The sequence below is a fragment of the Camellia sinensis genome, chromosome 13 (genome assembly GCF_055761805.1).
Source record: "Camellia sinensis isolate YWXY chromosome 13, ASM5576180v1, whole genome shotgun sequence".
NCBI classification, from domain to species: domain Eukaryota; kingdom Viridiplantae; phylum Streptophyta; class Magnoliopsida; order Ericales; family Theaceae; genus Camellia; species Camellia sinensis.
This window is the reverse complement of record NC_138973.1, coordinates 63,503,125-63,515,640: the sequence shown is the minus strand read 5'-3', so window position 1 is coordinate 63,515,640 and position 12,516 is coordinate 63,503,125. Positions and strand designations below refer to the sequence as shown.

Below are 12,516 nucleotides of genomic sequence, written 5' to 3'. Positions count from 1 at the left end.
TATAAGCTTCTTGTATTTCATTATACGATTCAATATATAGTCTCTCTACTTTCATAACACTTTTAGATCTAGTTTATGGATCCATTTTATCAAGTTTATGGATACAGTTTTTCATCAATTTAGATAAACTGACTTCTTTTATTGAACATACTTATTTCTACTCAAATGTTTTGGATCCAAAAACTATTAACAATTGTATTGAGGTATTACATTCCATGTTCATGTTTTGCCTTCAAAGCTATGCTCCTCATAGCACGACTCCATGAAGAATAAATATCCCCATTTAGAGGGTGGGAAACATGAACAATTGCTGGACTACTGAGTGGTGAAAGAAGTAAGGAGTAGTAGAATCAATACATATCAAAGGTATTGGTTACACATCTGTTATGGAGGCATAGGCATTCCATGTGGTAGTATGTCATATGTAGGCATTATGGTCACAGTTGAAGGAGATTAAACTTTTTTTTTGTGGATAAATGTTGAACAATTGTAAGCAATTAAATGCATCAATACTAGTAAGATTGGCACCCCAAACCAACTACTTACACAAACATCTATTTTGTTTCTTATATAACAAAGAAAGGGTTACATACCTACCAACATGGTTTATTATAGTCCTCAAAGCACACACACTTAGATGCATACAAAATTCCTAGTCTATTCATAGAGTGTATGAGGTAACGTTGGTGTCAGGATAGCAATGAGAGGTATTTTCTTCTTTAAAACAATCCCAAATTTCTCAGTGAGGTCTAATTTCTCTCCTTTAGGCAATTCCCAATCAAAAGAATGTAGAAGTGCAGCAAGTGAGAACATAACCATCCTCTCAGCCATTGCTATTCCTGCACAAATTCTTCTTCCCGACCCAAAGGGAAATAATTGAAGTCGTTTCCACTATAATCCCCTTCGCCATTCAAAAACCTCCCAGGATTGAAGTCTGATGGGTTTTCACAATTGAAGGGTCTTTGTGTATTGCCCACACATTGACGAAAACACGAACTCCTTTTGGAATTGTGTAACCTCCGATAGTGCATGATTTGCTTGGGCAATGAGGCACCATGAGTGGGAGGACTTGGTGCAATCGAAGAACCTCTCTAAACACAGCTTTTAAGTAGGGTAGTTTGTGAATGTTAGGCTCTTCCAATGTGTTGGTTCTGCCAATTACTGTGTCTAGTTCTTGTTGGGATTTTCTCATCACTTCTAGTTTGTTAAGCATCTCCGCCATGGCAAACTCAACCGTGTTGGAGGTTGTGTCTGTCCCACCCACCACCATGTCCTGGTTCACGTCACACAATATGGTGTCAATGAAATAGACATTGGCACTGTACCTTCTTGTTCTTGGAAAGGGATTATACAAGAAATCCAAATGAATGATTGCATATATCATGTATCTAAGTATGTGTTTATACGTGTGTATATATATGAGTTTTCACAAAATATATGTTTATTTATCTAACAATTGTCTTCAATTTTAAACTTAAAATATATTCTGGAAAAAAAGTTAAGATCATATTATGTTAACATGATGTAGGACTAAATTTGGTGTACTCTATTTTCATTATTTTTTAAAAAAATTGGCTTCTCACCGGTTCGGGTTTGAATTGATCCAAACAACCCGAGCAAAAATAATTGTGCCACTTTAGTATTAACTGCAAATAAAAGTTCAGATTTATCCTGACACTCACACAACTCAATATTGGGTGTTTACAAATGTGTTAGATTGTATTTTGCCATTAATTTAGTTAGCGAGGTTGTGGACAATTCTAAATATTTTATTTATAATTAATGCCTACACAATTTTATTGTTCGGACATTCGAGTCAAATTCTTTCTCAAATCTTCTTGAGGAATAATTAATGAAATTTTAATTGTAATCACAATTTAAAATTAAATCTTCAAATCTTAAGCAATTTTTGAATGTACTGAAGAAGATTGATATCTCCATTATGAATGAAAGTGACAAATCAAAAAAATGAAAATGAAGTAATCAATAATCAATTAGAGTAGAAAAACATACTCTGAGCAAGGCTTTAACGTGGGTCTGCTCTCCCACATTCAGCGGAGACCCGACCCGGTTGTATAGATACGCCACCGTGTTCTTGATTTCACGGCGGCGCAGAGAGTACACGGCGTCGAGGGTGGCCGTGCCGAGCATATCTCGGACGCACACTTTTCTCAGCATATTCCACTCGGGGTCCGTAGGGGGTGAAAATTATGTCCCCGCCGCGGTATGGCATTGCTGTGCTCACTGCGGGCGGGGACATCTCGGTTGGCGAAGATCGTGTCGTAGTCTTTTAAAACTTCCCGTGCCACGGCAGGTGTGGTGACCACGATACAGAACTTTGTGCCGAGCCTGAGGGTCAGGATTGGGTCGTAGGTTTGAGAGAGGGTAGTGAAGTGGCTGTGGAGCTCTGGGTCTAGAGAGAGGAGGTTTCCGATTAGAGGGAGGCCTTTGGGGCCTGGCGGTGTCGGAAATCTCCTGTCTCTGTTTGTGAACATCCATGTGTACCATGATATTGCAAGGACAACAATGGTGAGAGTGAGGAGTGTGTTTGGAAGATTGTCACTGACAGGCCAAGTATCAGAAAATGAGACGGTTAGGTTTTGAAGGAATGTCATGGACTGGGGAGAAAGAAAAAAATGTTGGAAAAAATAATTTTTTTGTGATTTTAATTTAATATTAAAGTGGTGTGACTTTAATTAAATATTAAAGTGAATCCCAATCATCTATTGTGTTGGGTCTAAATGGGCAAAAAAACATTGAAAATTGAATAAGAAATTGTTAAGAAATTGTCTTATGAGGTTAAATTCATTAATGCGATTTTAAGGGTATTTAAATCCTTTTTCTTGGCTAAAGGGTGTGAACCCATTGGGCATCCAAACTTTTCATCTTTCTGGAAAGGGGTTATGAATCCTGGTTAATGGGGCTTTAATGACCAGCCATAAAGACTGGTGGTTCTTCCTCTCTCCCCTATACATGTATAAATTGAGACCCTCCTGTCAAGTCTCAATATAGAAATTTTTACTTCCATTTTACAAGTCAGTTTGCCAGAAAGTTCTTACTGTGAGAGAGTGCTGCCACTGTTTTTGTTCGCTAAGCTAGACAGAGAGTGCTTCTGCCGTAGCTGGTTTTTGACCGTCGTATCCTGGGAGACAGACGCCGGGATTCCTCAAGCACTCGACCCGTGAGGCGGCGAAATCTGTTTTAAGGAAACTGCTACCGTACAGGTTTCGGTTTGGTTTCTTTATCATTTTATTATTTTGTGTATTTCTGTTGAAATTTAGTTGTAATTATCAACATATGTTCTTGGTATATAATTTTGATTTCTTCATAAATCTATTTATTTAATTTTACAATTTGAACAACAAGCTTAAAACAAATTTATTTATATATTTTCTATGAAATTGATCGAATAGATTTATATAGACAATTAGGTTAACTTTGTATAATGTTACTAGGAGCTGTTGCGGAATTACTCACTGTTTCAATGATTGTAAATTATGCAATGTTATTCTCTAATTGCTTAGTTTAATTAGAATGCTCTATCATAATTTGCATACTTAATTGTATTAGTATGATCTTATTTTATGCGTATGGTTCATCATTCCCCTACCATGATTTGCATGAATTTTAAGGTTGTAAAATATAATTTATGTATGTTGCAATTTTGACATGCTAATTTTATTCTAGTTTTTAATTTGTTACATGCTTATTATTTTCTAGACTAGATTACATAATTTAATGTTTTTAGAATTATTTTCATATGATAATTGCTAAATGGTTATTGGTTTGTAACTTTTGCCTATTAATTTTAGTTTAATGTATTTGGAGTTATAGAGTTTTTATGAATTGTGTACATGATTAATTTGAATTAATTAGATGCATTAATCTAAATTATTTAATTGGATGCATTAATCTAAATTATCTAATTGGGTGCATTAATGTGAATTATTTAATTGGATGCATTAATCTAAATTATCTAATTTGGTGCATTAATCTGAATTATTTAATTGAGCCTATTAATCTAAATTATTTAATTGGGTGCATTAATCTAAATTATCTAATTGGGTGTATTAATGTGAATTATTTAATTGGGTGCATTAATCTTAATTATCTAATTGGATGCATTAATCTGAATTATTTAATTGGGTGCATTAATCTAAATTATTTAATTGGGTGCATTAACTTTGAATTTAATTTATTTATTTGGAGTTACAAGTATACATGGTTGTTGTGAATTACTAACTCATGACTTAAATTTTATTTTAAAGTTGTAATTGTTGTGGTACCTTATATTAGTTGGTTACTTATATAATTAATAGTTGGCTAGATGGTTTCATTTAATTTGTTAAATTTACTTTTTCTTGTTAGATTATTTGTTTGTATTTTGTTGTGATTTGCTACTAACTTTCTTTGTAGGCATACCAATGAAAAAGCAAATACAAAACCAAATGAATAGTATTTGGGATGTAAAAACAAAAAATATTTGGACTACTTACCTTTGTGTTGAATAGGAATACCTAAGCGTAGAAAGGCGTTAAGCCTTCGTATAAATTCTTACGAATGTGAGGGTGTTTTGCAAAAGTGGCAATTCCTACACCCAAACGGGTTAGGATATGCCCGAAATCCGTGGATTGTATATTCATTGGTTATGCACATAATAGTAGTGCATATCGGATTCTTGTACATAAGTCTGAAATTCCAGACATACACAGGAATACCATCATGGAGTCAAGGAATGCATGTTTCTTTGAAGACATTTTTCCTTACCGAACCCATGAAGGAGTTCCAAGGTCTTTGGAGCAATTTGATGAGCTTACTAGTGATGATGATCAAGGTGATGATCAAATTGAGGTTTTAGATGAGCCTAGAAGGAGTAAAAGGGCTAGGATATCCAAATCTTTTGGTCCAAACTTCTTGATTTATATGGTTGAGAACGAACCTGAAACTTTTCAAGAAGCTGTGACTTCTCCTGAGAGTCCTTTATGGAAAGAAGCGATCAAAAGTGAGATTGACTCCATTTTACAGAACCACACCTGGGAGTTGGTAGATTTACCTCCAGGTTGCTAGCCTTTAGGCTACAAATGGATTTTTAAAAGAAAGATGAAGGCCGATGGGCCAATTGACAACTATAAGGCGAGGCTCGTTATCAAAGGGTACAGGCAACGAGAAGGCCTAGTTTACTTTGATACGTACTCATCTGTAACTAGGATAACATCCATTCGTATGGTGATTGCGATAACAGCTTTGTGCAATCTGGAGATACACCAGATGGATGTAAAGATAGCTTTCTTAAATGGGGATTTGAATGAAGAAATCTATATGGAGCAACCTGAAGGGTTTTCAGCTCCAAGGCAAAGCAAGAAAGTCTGTAAACTTGTCAAATCTTTGTATGGTTTGAAGCAAGCGCCTAAACAATGGCATAAGAAGTTTGACAATGTAATGTTGTCAAATGAGTTTAGAATCAACGAATGTAACAAGTGTGTTTATGTCAAAGACACTGACAGAGGATATGTCATTTTGTGTCTATATGTTGATGATATGCTCATTGTAGGTAGCAATGATGAAATGATCAAAACTATCAAGAAGTTGTTAAACTCTAAGCTTGACATGAAGGATATGGGCACTGCAGATGTTATTCTGGAATTAAGATTACCAGAATATCTGGCGGAATTGTACTTTCTCAGTCTCATTATGTTGATAAGATACTTGAGAAGTTTAGTGGATCAGATACGAGTGTGTCATCGACACTTGTAGACTTAAGTCTACATTTTACCAAGAATATTAAAGAAAGTGTCTCTCAGTTAGAATATTCCCGGGTAATTGGAAGTTTAATGTATCTGATGAGTTGTACTAGGTCGGATATAGCTTACTCGGTTAGCAGGCTTAGTAGATACACAAGTAATCTTGATGCTTCTCATTGGAAGGGCATTGTGCGGGTGTTAAGGTATTTACGCTACACTCGGGATTATGGGCTGCATTATACTCGATATCCAGCGGTGCTTGAAGGCTATAGTGATGCGAATTGGATATCAGATATAAAGGACTCAAAGTCCACTAGTGGATATATGTTCACTCTTGGTGGGGCAGCCGTGTCTTGGAAATCTTCCAAGCAAACGTGTATATCTAGATCAACGATGGAATCAAAATTTATTGCTTTGGATAAAGCAACGGAAGAAGCTGAATGGCTTTGCCATTTCATTGAAGATATTCCACGTTGGTCTAAACTTGTGCTAGCTATTTGTATTCATTGTGATAGTCAATCTGCAATTGGTAGGGCACAGAGTAATATGTACAATGGAAAGTCTAGACATATCCATCGTAGACATAATTCCATACGACAACTACTCTCGAATGGAGTTGTCTCTTTAGACTATGTAAAGTCTAAGGACAACATTGCCGATCCACTAACCAAAGGGTTAAATCGAGTGTTAGTCGAAACGTCGTCAAAAGAAATGGGGTTGAGGCCTTTGGAAGTTATCGGAATAGAAACCTAACCTAGTTGATTGGAGATCCCAAGATCTAGGTTCAATGGAACAACCTAATTGCGTGTAACGGTGGTATGTCACTGAGGAAGTTAAACCTCCAGCCATTCCTTCTATCAGTGATACCTGCAAGTGTAGAGGTTAAGCTGACTTTTAATGACTCTTGTGTGTTAAGCTGTTGAGCTAAGTATAGTAGGATACTAAAGTAGAGTCACCTATGTGAGTTGGAAGTGGGGCCGCTTCTAGAAGAATTGGGCAGGCCAAGATTCTTTGAAACCATTCGCTGAACCAGGCTAGTGCCCAGGGCCATACAGGGCACACCAATAAGAACAGAATGGTGGTAGGAGTAATTCCCGTGTGTGATCTATTGTCTCAGTTTACATAAACGGCAGAGCAGTTCAAGATGTCATATTCACTGATCAGCCAGTAAACTCGATAAGTTTTCACTGGGAGAGGTTTAAAGGCAAAAGCTACCTTCTCTGATGTCGGGGTTAGTTCGTTGTACTCTCTCTCCAAGTCATTATTGTTGAACGGTGTCCGTTTGTTGAGTCTTTCGGTCAATTTTTATTCATGTGGGGGATTGTTGGAAAAAATGATTTTTTGTGACTTTAATTTAATATTAAAGTGTGGTGGCTTTAATTAAATGTTAAAGTGGGTCCCAACCATCTATTGTGTTGGGTCCAAGTGGGCAAAAAATATTGAGAATTGAATAAGAAATTGCCAAGAAATTGCCTCATGAGGTTAGATTCATGAATGGGATTTAAAGGGTATTTAAATCATTTTTCTTGGCTAAAGGGTGTGAACCCATTGGGCATCCAAACTTTTCATCTTTCTGGAAAGGGGTTATGGATCCTGATTAATGGGGCTTTAATGACCAGCCACAAAGGCTGGTGGCTCTTCCTCTCTCCCCTATACATGTATAAATTGAGACCCTCCTGTCAAGTCTCAATATAGAAATTTTTACTTCCATTTTACAAGTCAGTTTGCCAGAAAGTTCTTACTGTGAGAGAGTGTTGCCACTGTTTTTGTTCGCTAAGCTAGACAGAGAGTCCTTCTGCCGTAGCTGGTTTTTGACCGTCGTATCCTGGGAGAGAGACGTTGGGATTCCTCAAGCACTCGACCTGTGAGGCGGCGAAATCTGTTTTAAGAAAACTGTTACCGTGCAGGTTTCAGTTTGGTTTCTTTATCATTTTATTGTTTTGTGTATTTTTGTTGAAATTTAGTTGTAATTATCAGCACATGTTCTTGGTATATAATTTTAATTTTTTCATAAATCTATTTATTTAATTTCACAATTTGAACAACAAAAAATAAAAAGAATACAACAAAAAGTGAAATTCGAAAGTAGCAATGTGTAGTGTTAAAGACTCAAAGACAAGAATGACATTATTTGGAGCTGGGCGGCAAGGAATAATATTAAAGAGTTTTAAATAATTTATTAAAAAAATTTATCAAATTTTTTATCTGAGTATAACATCTAAGAAATTTATAAAAAAAAAAAATTAATAAATTATTTGAAATGCATACCATTTTCTAATATGCTTTTTAGGTAGGGGTGTGCGCGGTGCTGTTCGGACGGTTTGAGAGTAAAATTACAAATCGAATGGCGGGTTAGCAGATTAGCGGATTGACAAATTGCGATTTGGGCGGTTGTTAGCGGATTAGCAGATTGAAGAATATTTTAGCTAATTATCATATATTTACATAATATATAACATTAATTTGTATAGTAATATTTTTTAGCTATATAACACAAAGTAATTTTACATAATATGTTCATATATATAACCGTTAATTTGTAATAAATTTCGTATCTTAAATCTCTCTCACACTCATTTTTACATTAATATTTCATTAGAAATTAAAAAATATATATGTATTAACTATAGCGGAGTGAAGCGGTTCTGTTGGCAGATTATAAATTTTAAAGTTTAAATCACAGTTAACAGTTAGAGCGGTGCGAATTAATACAAATCGATACAATTTTAACAGATTGTGCAGTATTTTACGTAACCCTATTTTTAGGTCTATTTTTGTCTTCGTTGGAATATAAAATGCTCGTCCATATGATTTCAACTTCCAACATCCAATCTCGAGAGTTCACCTAGTGGCTTAAGATATGGAGTTTAGGGATTCGTTTCCTTTCAAGTGTCAGTTTTGATTCTTTCAACTAATGTATAAATTTTGAGGTCATGGACCGTAGAGAAATCAATTTTGAAAAGTTTGTTTAAATTGTAAGAATTTAATTTGACACACGAAAGGTGACTTAAGATATCTTACATAATTTTCAAAAAATAAAAATGAAAATAAATTTCAACAGCCATTATGTTTGGATATTACATTTTTAGAGAGAATCAGGGTCGACTATGGCTTAGCACCTCTCAAAATAGACCTAAAAAAGGGACTCCTCCTATTATAGTTTAGTGTAATATATTAGATATGTTTTAAGTCCAAAAAAAAATTAAAGAAGACTCAAACTTAAAATAAATTGAATATTCGAGTTATAGTAACATCAGGGGAAAGAAGCTTTTCAAAGTTGAAAATAGTCAAATATTACCTTCGATTATCCATGTCACAAGAAAGATTGAATGGATTAGCATTCCTATCCATTGAAAATGATTTTGCAAAAAAAACTAGATTATTAGGGCTGAGCAAGGAATCCGTGAAATCCGTAATCCGATCCAGTCCAGTCCAATCCGATAGGTTTGGATTGATTTTTTGAATCCGCGGTTCGGTTCCGGATTGAAGAATTAAAAATCCGTAGTCCACGGATTGGTTCCGGATTGAACCCCACGGTTCCGGATTGGAACCGATCCGGACCGTATACAAATAGTCTATATTTTTATTATACATCCTCCCCCATAGTATCTTCTCTTATTCTATATAAAATTTAAACTCAAACCTAAAACCGTATAATATCTTATTTTATTACTTTTGTTTGTATTTTCTTATGGTTGTTTAAATTCAAGAACGATATGTCACTATTATAGAAAAACATATTGCTATTATGGAAATGATATAGCGCTATGTTTATATTTTTATGAAATTAAAGTGTTATATATATATATATATATTTTTGTTATTTAATTATGTGAATCCGTGGTCCTAAACCGATCCAATCCGTATTTAAATGGATTGGTTCGGATTGGTTCCATGATTTAAACGGATTGGATTGGTTCCAATTTTTCAAGAACCGTAGATAACGGATTGGTCCTGGTTTTACCCAAATCCGATCCAATCCGGACCATGCTCACCCCTATAGATTATGCAAGTATGATTGATTTATTTGTTTCTAAAAATGCAAAAAGAGCGAGAATCAAGTAGTTTTTGTGATTTTGACATAAATTTTTTGTTATTTTCCTTCAAAAAAAAATTCGTTCAATGAAAAAAAAAAATGTGAAGATCCCCAAATGATTTAGTGATATTTATTAGTTGATTATCAATTTTGGGTCTCGGAAATCTCAGGGCCGAGCCTGGAGAAAATCTAAAAGAAATATGAAATAGGTCTAATTTATTTATTTATTTTGGTTGGATTAAAAAAATAAGTAGGTATTTATCACCAAAAAAAAATCCTTTTTTTATTGCCCATAAAAGAAATGTATAACTAATTTAATATCTATTTTCTTTTGTTTTGCCTCAATAGAATCAAGATCCTAGCACAATTGTAAAGTAAGATTCAAAATATAATAAAACGTTCGCAATTTAACGAAAAAATATATTGTGGTATTGTAAATCTATGTGATATCTTAACATAAAAATATTAATTGAAAAAGTAAGATATACTATTTTTGTGTTGGCTTTAGAGAGGTAATAGAATAAATGTCATAATGTGAATCATGTACAGTATTTTCAAATTCATCAAATAACTTGGCAAGTTTAGGGTTCGTTTGGAAAGTGAGTTGGCTTTTTGATTATTTTAACTTGGAGCGAAAAAGTCTTATTTGGGATGAGCTTTTTGATTTTATTACTTTTGTGAGAGAAAAAAATGTAATGATTATAGATTGTATGTGATGTTTTGTCTTATTGAACTAAAAAATTTATTTTATTTTTTTGTAATTATTTTACCCAAAAAAGTCACAAACCTATCTTCTCAAATAGAGGCTTAACAACCCTGAAAATTCATGGCCCCATGTTAAGACAAGAAGACTTAAAAAACATTTATTTACCAATAATGTTCGAGAGTTTTAATTTGAGAGTTCTAATCGAGCTTTAATGATGGGTCCCACATGGTGATGTGATGTTTTGGCTTGTGTATTTTTATTTTTTTACCACATCACTAGAGCTCATATTAGAACTCTAATTTTAAAGCTCTCTATCATTACCCATTTAAAAGATATTTAAGATTTGTTAGGTTGAATACTCAAGGCACAATCACGAGTTGAATACTCAAGGCACAATTAAGATTTGTGATTCTGAAGAATACGAGCCTGAAGCTTTAGTAGATTCTAGAGTGGCTCATCGTCAAGACAATTCCGAGGTGAAGACGAGGTTAGAAGAGGCACATAGAGGTTGGTTTAATTCGAGCGTGAATTCGCTAGGTAATTGAGAGTATACCTGTGTAATTCCTTTATATCTTCTTAGTGGATTGTTTTGTGGCTGTTGCCCGTGGTTTTTTTTTTTATCACAATTGGAGGTGTCCAATTGTGGTTTTTCCACGTAAAATCGTTGTGTCGATTTGTCTTGATTGTTTGATTGGGATTGTTGTTTACTGCTTAAAATTGATACATAATCACAAATCAACTTCTAAGGGATTTCTAAATTTTTCAATTGGTAACAAAGCGGGTTGCTCGTTTGTTTTTTAAAACTTTTGAGCGAGATCTTGTTTGATGTGTGATAATGGATTCAATTCGTGAGAGAAATTCTATGGTTCGACCACCCCTACTTGACGGATCCAATTATTCTTTTTGGAAAGCTCGGATGAGATCGTTTTTAAAATCTATTGATGAAAAAGTTTGGCAATCTGTCATGTATGGGTGGACTGAACCGACGATTACCGTTGATAGAGTAACTTTTCCCAAACCAATTGAAAAGTGGGACACAATTGATTACCAAAATAGAAGCTGGAATAGTAAAGTTATCAATTGTCTCTTTTGCGCTGTCACACCTGAAGCAATTGTAAAGTCGCAAAAGTGGCTTGGGATATCTTACAAACTATTCATGAGGGCACTCCTTCTGTTAAACGCTCAAAACTTCAAAGGCTCACGTCTAGTTTCGAAAACCTTTCAATGAAAGATAGTGAGACCTTTGATAAATTTTATACAAAGTTGAGTGACATTGTAAATTCCAGCTTCAATTTAGGTGAAAAAATACCAGAATCCAAAGTTGTGGGAAAAATTTTGAGATCCATGCCCGATCGGTTCCAACCAAAAGTTACGGCTATTGAGGAGGCTCAAGAAGTTGACAACCTCAAGCTGGATCACTTGGTTGGAAATCTCCAAACTAATGAAGCACATAGGAATTTCAAAAAGAAACAAAAAGATGCTATTGCTTTTAGTAGTGCTCATAGAATTGGAAAGGATTCTGATGAGGATTGTGAGATAGATTCCAAGATTACGGCTGCTTTTGTTAAACAATTTAAAAAATCTTTTTTGAAAAAGAATCCTAATCTTTTGGAATCTACTCATACTCATAAATCTAAAGGCAAAGATAAACTCAAAATTAATTCTATAGCCAAGAAGGAGAAAGGAAAGATACAAGGGAACTCTGAAAAGAGTCCAATGCTATGAATGCCAAGGATTTGGCCACTTTGCTTCAAAATGCCCCACTCGTTTGAAGAAGAAGAAAGCCCTCGCCATCACTTGGGATGATGAATCAGAATCTGATGAAGATGAAAGTGACAATGAAGATCAAGGCGAAGAGGGACATAAACAATTCCTTGCTTTCATGGCGGCTTCCGAAACTGAAAGATGAACAGAGTATCTGAAGAGCCCGGTTGAGAATGCCACTGATGATGAATCCTCGGGAAGTGATGATGAAGAGCTTGAGTAAGCTTATAAAAAGTTGTATAAGGAATCTCTTAAGTTATCCAAATTGA

At 34.7% G+C, this 12,516-nt stretch overlaps 1 pseudogene across 1 annotated transcript; it reads right to left on the bottom strand.

The window, feature by feature from the left end:
• Positions 1 to 319: 319 nt before the first annotated feature.
• Positions 320 to 2,657, bottom strand: LOC114313937 (flavonoid 3',5'-hydroxylase CYP75B138-like; annotated as a pseudogene). The gene is made up of 2 exons (XR_014348925.1): positions 2,014 to 2,657; positions 320 to 1,273 (listed from the first exon to the last, which is right to left on the bottom strand). The product of XR_014348925.1 is annotated as a flavonoid 3',5'-hydroxylase CYP75B138-like (transcript).
• Positions 2,658 to 12,516: the final 9,859 nt, after the last annotated feature.